Raw genomic sequence first — 9,259 nt, 5'->3', positions numbered from 1 at the left:
TCGTAACTTAGCTCTGATTGTGATATTTCTACAGAAAAATTTGTATAACTGTAGACATCCCTAGAAAGCTAAGCAGGATCCTGCCAGTCTGGCAACAGACAGAGGGAACATGATAGATACTTTAATATGACTTTCTATCTTCAAAATTACATAATAGAGACAAAGAGAAGAATAGTGTCTATTTAAAATAACAGGATTTCATGTTCTCTGTGATTAACAAGGCACAAATGTAAGAAAGCAGACATGCATTTATATATATATATATATATATATATATATATATATAAAATTCACAACTGATTAATACTGCACAAATAGTCATAATATATTCAGTGCATCGTGCTTGATTCTTTTTACACATTTACTTTTTATTTCAGTGTATTGAAATAGGATAATACAGTAGGGATGCAATATTTCATTTTTACTGAATCCAGCTTTAAGACTGCTCAATTCAGAATGGACTGAAACAGTGAAAGGTTAAAATGACCTACAAAGGTCTTGTGAAACATATTTAGTTCTTGTGGGGTTTGACTTTATGATAAAACACTTAGTAATCTAGTTAACCTAACCATTGCTATTTAATTCTCTCTTTAAAGCTTTCATAATAATAATAATAATAATAATCATAATAACACAGACCAAAAGGTTTATAGTGTGGTGTTCAGTCAAGGAAACATGGCATTAAACTAATGCAATTTTTTTTTCCTACAACAAAGAAATAGATGTAAAACTAATGGGTAGATATAAAATGAAGTAAGAACATTTACTCAGAGAGAGAGGAAGCAGAAAAACTAACATCAATGATCTCATGGAAACGATATATTACAAAGCTCTTATGAAAAGCTATGTAAAGTAGCAGTCTCGTAAATGTTAGGTGACGTGACTGCAAAACCTGCAAATTCATAAGAGTGATCTCCTCTATTTTAACAAAAACAGTACCTTGAAAATCTGTAGCAGCACTCTTCTTCTGCCTCACTCGAGAGGAGGAGGAGCATGTAGGTAGAAAAGGGTATTCATGTACTCTGGACCTTGGATGAGTATTAATAGATAGGTCAGAAAAACTAACATGATGATGATATGCAATAAAAAGCTGTTGCACAGCAGCATGCAGGAATAATTTGATGTTGGCTGCACCAAGCAGACATAATGTGCCTCATTCTATACTAGATGACACACTGAAGTAAAGGAAAGTGAAGGGCATCAGTGAAAACGGGAGTGCACACTGCAGGGTGAGATTGTGTAATGTGCAAAGCATGCTTGTCATCTCCAAACATTATGGGAAATATGTGCTGACTTGACACCGTAGCAGCAATAAATACCTGAGGAAATGTTTAGTTAATTGGGACATGATAGCAACAGGGCATAGGTTTGGTCTTTCTTTCTTTGGCTGCTCACAGCTGATTGTTGGCTGTCCCAATACATCTTGTCCACTGGGTCTACTGCACTCTCCTTCTTCCTCCTGGACTTACTCTGTCCCTCAAGGTACCTGGCACAGCACCATATTGCTGTTGAGGAATATTTTTTTTCATGCTCTAACTCTGCTCTACCACATAGAGGTAGAAGTCTAAGGAATGGACATGCAATGGGGATGTGTTATTGTATATGCTTACTTCCACAGTGACTTGCTATTGCCCCGCCACACACACCTTTTTCCCATGAGGATAATTCCCCATCCTGCATTTCTCCAGCCTCCAATAGGGATCAAACATGAGGCATTAGAGCACACATCTTCCATCCAGGATGGGCATGCCTGTCCTTCCCTGCCAGCACCTCAGAACCCAAGCCACTAATGGAATATGGGTCACCTCAGACACCCAAACCACTAATGGAACATGGGACACCTCAGACACCCAAGCCGCTAATGGAACATGGGACACCTCAGACACCCAAGTCGCTAATGGAACATGGGTCACCTCAGACACCCACACCGCCAATGGAACATGGGTCATCTCAGACACCCAAGCTGCTAATGGAACATGGATCACCTGAAACATTGTCTAATGGAACATGGGTCATCTCAGACACCCAAGCTGCTAATGGAACATGGGTCACCTCAGACACCCAAGCCGCTAATGGAACATGGGTCACCTCAGACACACAAATAACTCTAATGGAACATGGAACACCTCAGACATGCAAGATGCTAATGGGACATGGGTCAACTCAGACACCCAAGCTATTAATGGAACATAGGTCATCTTAGACATCCAAGCTGCTAATGGAACATAGGTGACCTCAGACACCCAAGCCACAAATGGAACATGGGCAACCTGAAACACCCATGCCACTAATGGAACATGGGTCATCTCAGACAACTAAGCTGCTAATGGAACATGGGTCACCTCAGACATCCAAGCCGCTAACAGAGCATGGGTCACCTCACACACAAAGCCACTAATGGAACATGGGTCACCTGAAATATTGTATAATGGAACATGGGTCACCTCAGACACTCAAACTGCTAATGGAACATAGGTCATCTCAGACACCCAAGCTGCTAATGGAACATGTGTCACCTCAGACACCCAAGCCAATAATGGAACATGGGTCATCTCAGACAACTAAGCTGCTAATGGAACATGGATCACTGGAAACGTTGTCTAATGGAACATGGGTCACCTCAGATACCCAAATCGCTAATGGAACATGGGTCATCTCAGACACCCAAGCTGCTAATGGAACATGGGTCACCTCAGACACCCAAGCCACTAATGGAACATGGGTCACCTCAGACATCCAAGCTGCTAATGGAACATGGGTCACTGCAAACACCCGAACCACTAATGGAACATTGGACACCTCAGATACGCAAGATGCTAATGGAACGTGAGTCATCTCAGACACCCAAGCCATTAATGGAATATGGGTCATCTTAGACACCCAAGCCATTAATGGAACATGGGTCACCTCAGACACCCAAACTGCTAATGGAACTTGAGTCATCTCAGACACCGAAGCTGCTAATGGAACATGGGTCACCTCAAACACCCAAGCCACTAATGGAACATGGGTCATCGGAAACATTGTCTAATGGAACATAGGTCACCTCAGACACCCAAGCCGCTAATGGAACATAGGTCACCTGAAACATTGTCTAATGAAACATGGGTCATCTCAGACACCCAAGCTACTGATGGAATATGGGTCACCTCAGACACCCAAGACGCTAATGGAACTTGGGTCACCTCAGACACCCAAACCACTAATGGAACATGGGACACCTCAGACACACAATATGCTAATGCAACATGGGTCATCTCAGACACCCAAGCGATTAATGGAACATGGGTCATCTTAGACATCCAAGCTGCTAATGGAACATGGTTGACCTCAGACACTCAAACTGCTAATGGAACATGGGTGACCTCAGACATCCAACCTGCTAATGGAACATGGGTCTCCTGAAATATTGTGTAATGGAACATGGGTTACCTCAGACACCCAAGCTGCTAATGGAACATGGGTCACCTCAGACACCCAAGCTACTAATGGAATATGGGTCACCTCAGACACCCAAGACGCTAATGGAACTTGGGTCACCTCAGACACCCAAGCTGCTAATGGAACATGAGTCATCTCAGACACCTAAGTCGCTAATGGAGCATGGGTCACCTCAGACACCCAAGCTACTAATGGAACATGGGTCACTGGAAACAGTGTCTAATGGAACATGGGTCACCTCAGACACCCAAGCTGCTAATGCAACATGAGTCATCTCAAACACCTAAGCCGCTAATGGAACATGGGTAACCTCAGACACCCAAGCCGCAAATGGAACATGGGCCACCTGAGACACCTATGCCACTAATGGAACATGGGTCATCTCAGACAACTAAGCTGCTAATGGAACATGGGTCACCTCAGACACCCAAGCCGCTAACAGAGCATGGATCACCTCACACACAAAGCCACTAATGGAACATGGGTCACCTGAAATATTGTCTAATGGAACATGGGTCACCTCAGACACTCAAACTGCTAATGGGACATAGGTCATCTCAGACATCCAAGCTGCTAATGGAAAATGTGTCACCTCAGACACCCAAGCCAGTAATGGAACATGGGTCATATCAGACAACTAAGCTGCTAATGGAACATGGATCACTGGAAACGTTGTCTAATGGAACATGGGTCACCTCAGATACTCAAATCGCTAATGGAACATGGGTCATCTCAGACACCCAAGCTGTTAATGGAACATGGGACACCTCAGACACCCAAGCCACTAATGGAACATGGGTCACCTCAGACACCCAAGCTGCTAATGGAACATGGGTCACTGCAGACACCCAAACCACTAATGGAACATGGGACACCTCAGATACGCAAAATGCTAATGGAACGTGGGTCATCTCAGACACCCAAGCCATTAATGGAATATGGGTCATCTTAGACACCCAAGCAATTAATGGAACATGGGTCACCTCAGACACCCAAGCTGTGAATGGAACATGGGTCATCGGAAACATTGTCTAATGGAAAATGGGTCACCTCAGACACCCAAGCTGTGAATGGAACATGGGTCATCGGAAACATTGTCTAATGGAAAATGGGTCACCTCAGACACCCAAGCCGCTAATGGAACATAGGTCACCTGAAACATTGTCTAATGAAACATGGGTCATCTCAGGCACCCAAGCTACTGATGGAATATGGGTCACCTCAGACACCCAAGACACTAATGGAACTTGGGTCACCTCAGACACCCAAACCACTAATGGAACATGGGACACCTCAGACACACAATATGCTAATGCAACATGGGTCATCTCAGACACCCAAGCCGCTAATGGAACATGGGTGATCTCAGACATCCAACCTGTTAATGGAACATGGGTCTCCTGAAATATTGTGTAATGGAACATGGGTTACCTCAGACACCCAAGCTGCTAATGGAACATGGGTCACTTCAGACACCCAAGCTACTAATGGAATATGGGTCACCTCAGACACCTAAGACGCTAATGGAACTTGGGTCACCTCAGACACCCAAGCTGCTAATGGAACATGAGTCATCTCAGACAACTAAGCCGCTAATAGAGCATGGGTCACCTCAGACACCTAAGCTACTAATGGAACATGGGTCACCGGAAACAGTGTCTAATGGAACATGGGTCACCTCAGACACCCAAGCTGCTAATGGAACATGGGTCACCTGAAACACTGTTTAATGGAACATGGGTCATCTCAGTCACCCAAGCTCCTAATGGAACATTGGTCACCTCAGACACCCAAGACTCAAATGGAACTTGGGTCACCTTAGACACCCAAACCACTAATGGAACATGGGACACCTCAGACATGCAATATGCTAATGCAACATGGGTCATCTCAAACACCCAAGCCATTAATGAAACAAGGTTCATCTTAGACATCCAAGCTGCTAATGGAACATGGGTGACCTCAGACACCCAAGCCACTAATGGAACATGGGTGACCTCAAACATCCAAGCTGCTAATAAAACATGGGTCTCCTGAAGTATTGTGTAATGGAACATGGGTTACTTTAGACATCCATGCTGCTAATGGAACATGGTTCACCTCAGACACCTAAGCCGCTAATGGAACATGGGTCACCTAAGACACCCAAGCCACTAATGGAACATGCGTCACCTGAAACACTTGTCTAATGGAACATGGGTCACCTCAGACACCAAAGATGCTAATGGAACTTGGGTAACCTCAGACACCCAAACCACTAATGGAACATGGGACACCTCAGACACGCAATATGCTAATGAGCATGGGTCATCTCAGACACCCAAGCCATTAATGAAATATGGGTCACCTCAGACACACAACCCGCTAATGAAACATGGGTCACCTCAGACACCCAAGCCACTAATGGAACATGGGTCACCTGAAACATTGCCTAATGGAACATGGGTCACCTCAGACACCCAAGCCGCTAATGGAACATGGGTCACTTGAAACATTGTCAGGGCTTGATATCTGTAAGCCACAGTGTTGCCTGGCATTGGTTCTGTCTTCAGGATAGGGTGGAAAGAAGCAGTTGGAATATGACAGTACCTGTTATAAAGTTACAAAATGTATTCAGACTGCTGAAGAGATGGAAGTAAATCTGGAAAAACTGAGGTGATGACTGGTAGTTGTACACAATTTGTTTCCTGCCAGAGGCAGAAATTAATGATGACATAAACTTGCTGGACAGAATTAGATGCAGGTAAGGAAAACATTTGGCAATTACATGTGACATGAAACTGTCAAGGGCAGACTAGAAAACACTAGCTTACTATCTTTTATTTAAAAAAAAACTGCTACCTAAGAAAACAGATGTACCCTCAGTACAGAAAATATTCAGTCTGCCTGCAATATCAAGTAAAAGATGCAGAAAACAAGTTAATACAACTTAAACAAGACATGGTCATCTGGAAAGAAAAACTTAAAGACAGAGAAATTGAAATTGCAAAGTAAATGTGCAACATTTTAATCAAAATAAAACAGATTTTTGAGAATAGCTCTAGGAGGCAAAAGAGAAAATATTTGTCATACGTTTTATCTCCACTATTAGGGATAATACAAAAAATAATTATTTAAAAAGGCTCCAAACTATGGGAAGTTTTTAAGAAATGGTATTATTAACTTAGAACTTCTCAAAAATATTCAATTTTTAGGAGGAATGGAACAAATTTCTGAGCCAAAATTAACAATGTCCCTAAAATGTAGGATCCTTTGAGAGGGATGTGTAAGAGTCTTTGGGACACCTGAAGAAATAAGATATGATGAGCCTGTTTTTCAAATAAAATCACTCTGAATATGTTACATTTGTCAAAATAACTTGAGTGGAACTGAAAGAATTTACAGGCTTGATAGAAAGAAAGAAAGTACCTACACAAATTATAATGCTGCTGTATTTTTACCAAACTAAAGAATGGTTGATAAATATAAGTAAGAAAACACAGGAATAAGATTTTGAAAATCTTAAGGTCAAATTGTTTCCTAACTTCTGCAGATAATTAATTCAGGCAAGACAGCAGTGTCATCCACATAGGACTGAATTATTCAACACAGCATGTTAAACTCATTTCAAAATCCTGCTATTGAGATACTTCTGAGATACTTCAGGTGCAGCTAACAATGGGTAAGACAGCGATTCAGGTCATAGCCTGCTACAGGTCCCCAACCATGTCCCAGCAATCACACTCCATGTTCCTAAGCACCCTGGAGAATATTAGGGTCCAACCTAACACTCTCATACTGGGTGACTTCAACTACCCCTCCATTAACTGGGAAAACTACTCATGTACCAATACATTTGCCCAATGTTTCCTGGAATTCATTAATTCCAATGTCCTGGACCAGCTCATTCTTACCCCCACTAGAGGTAGTAACATCCTTGACCTGGTCATTACTAATATGAGCGACCATTGCTCTACACTAGTAGTCAACTCCTCTCTGGTTAGATCCGACCACAAAATAATAACCTTGGAAATCCACCCCCACCCCCCACAAAGGTAACCACCATGAAAAACTTCTCCAAAGGTAACTTTGGGCTCCTAAAAACAGAGGTGGCTAACTTCAAGGCACCCATGCAAATGGAGAATAGTTGCATGACCACCAGATCATACACCAATGCACTGTACGAACACATACACAAATGCATGGATCTCGCCATACCCAATAAAATCAAGACACTCTCCTCCAAAGAAAGGAAGCCAATCTGGTCATCCCCTGCCATAAACAAACTCTACAACAGAAGGAGGAAACCAATGTGGATTAAGGTGAAGTCCCAAGACAGGAAAAACTCCCTTATCAGCCTCAACAAAAAGTTGAGATCCCTCATCAAATCCTCTAAAGCTAGCTATGAAAACAGAACTGCAGCAGATAGTAAAGAAAACCACAAGGCCTTCTATAGTTATGTAAAGAATCTCCATGGCAATACCCAGCTTTGCTCTGAGCTACTGCACAATGGTACCTCCTATACTGAGCCAACATATATTGCCAATATACTGGCTGACAGATTCATTGCCAACTTTACCCCTCTCTTCCCCTTCCAAAGGACCAATCACAATACCAGTAAATTCCCAGGCACCCTGTATTACTGCTGCACAGGTTAAAACAGCACTGTCCAAGGCCAAGAATACAGCTTTTATGGGACCTGACAATATCCTTGGCTGTGTTCTACATGAACTACAGAGTGAACTGGCACCTCACCTGTGTGCCCTGTTCAATCACAGCCTCACCTCAGGCTTTGTCCCTACCAAATGGCGCACTGCTACAGTCATCCCTCTCCACAAAGGAGGAGGGACTACAGACCTTGAGAACTATCACCCCATTAGCCTGATGAATCTGATATGCAAAGCTATGGAACACATCATCATGGACCTAATAAACAAGGATATAGGGAATCTCCAAACTCTGGATCCCACAGTTTGGTTTTGTGAAGGGTAGATCATGCCCGCTCAACTCGGTCAACTTCTTTGAGTCAGTCACCAGAGCTGTGAATGAAGGCAAGGTGGTTCATACAGCCTAACGTGATCTGGCCAAGGCCTTTGATACCATTCCCACTCAGGAACCATAGAAAAACTCACTAAGCTAGACATCAACCCCTATTTGCAAACTGGCTCACAGGTAGAACCCACAGTGTGAAAGTAGCTGACTCCAATTCAGACTGCCGACCAGTCATGAGTAGAGTCCGACAAGATTCGGTCCTGGGTCCTCTCCTGTTTAGTATCTACTTCTCTGAAGTCCAAGCCAAAGTGAAGGGACTCTGGCTGACAAAGTTCACAGATGATTGCAAGTTGGGAGCTATTAACTCCCCAAGTGATGTTGACATCCTACAGAAAGGGCTCACTGAGACCAACGACTGGTGTCAGAACCAAATGCCTTAAGCTCAATGCTAAAAGATGTGTCATCATCCCCTTTGGGAAAAAAAGCAGTTCCCATGAATTATCACATTGATGGTAGTCCACTGAGCACAGAAGGCATTATAAGAGATCTGGGAATGCAGGTTGACAACAACCTCTCTTTTGACGACCACATTGCCATTGTGGTCAGAAAGTCCTTCTATGTGGCACATCTCATTACTAAGGGTTTTGCATCTAGGAAGAAAGAGGTCAATGTCTCCCTCTACTCTTCCCTCATTAGGCCAATCATTGAGTACAGTGCCCCATTTGGCATGTACCTCACTAAACACCTGCAACAACTGGAGAGGTCACAAAAGTACCTCACAAAGAGGATTTGGGGCCTTAAACATTTGTCCTATATGGACAGACTCAGAAAACTGCAACTATTGTCT

At 43.1% G+C, this 9,259-nt stretch overlaps 1 protein-coding gene across 4 annotated transcripts in view; it reads right to left on the bottom strand.

Moving 5' to 3' along the window:
* The window catches only part of CFI (complement factor I), a 790,564-nt gene that overhangs the window by 283,066 nt on the left and 498,239 nt on the right, over positions 1-9,259 (bottom strand). The window lies entirely within an intron of this gene.

The sequence above is a fragment of the Protopterus annectens genome, chromosome 2.part1 (assembly GCF_019279795.1).
Source record: "Protopterus annectens isolate FY-2018-M chromosome 2.part1, PAN1.0, whole genome shotgun sequence".
Classification (NCBI taxonomy): Eukaryota; Metazoa; Chordata; order Ceratodontiformes; family Protopteridae; genus Protopterus; species Protopterus annectens.
The sequence above is the reverse complement of the archived record's forward strand: the minus strand, read 5'-3'. Positions and strand labels throughout refer to the sequence as shown.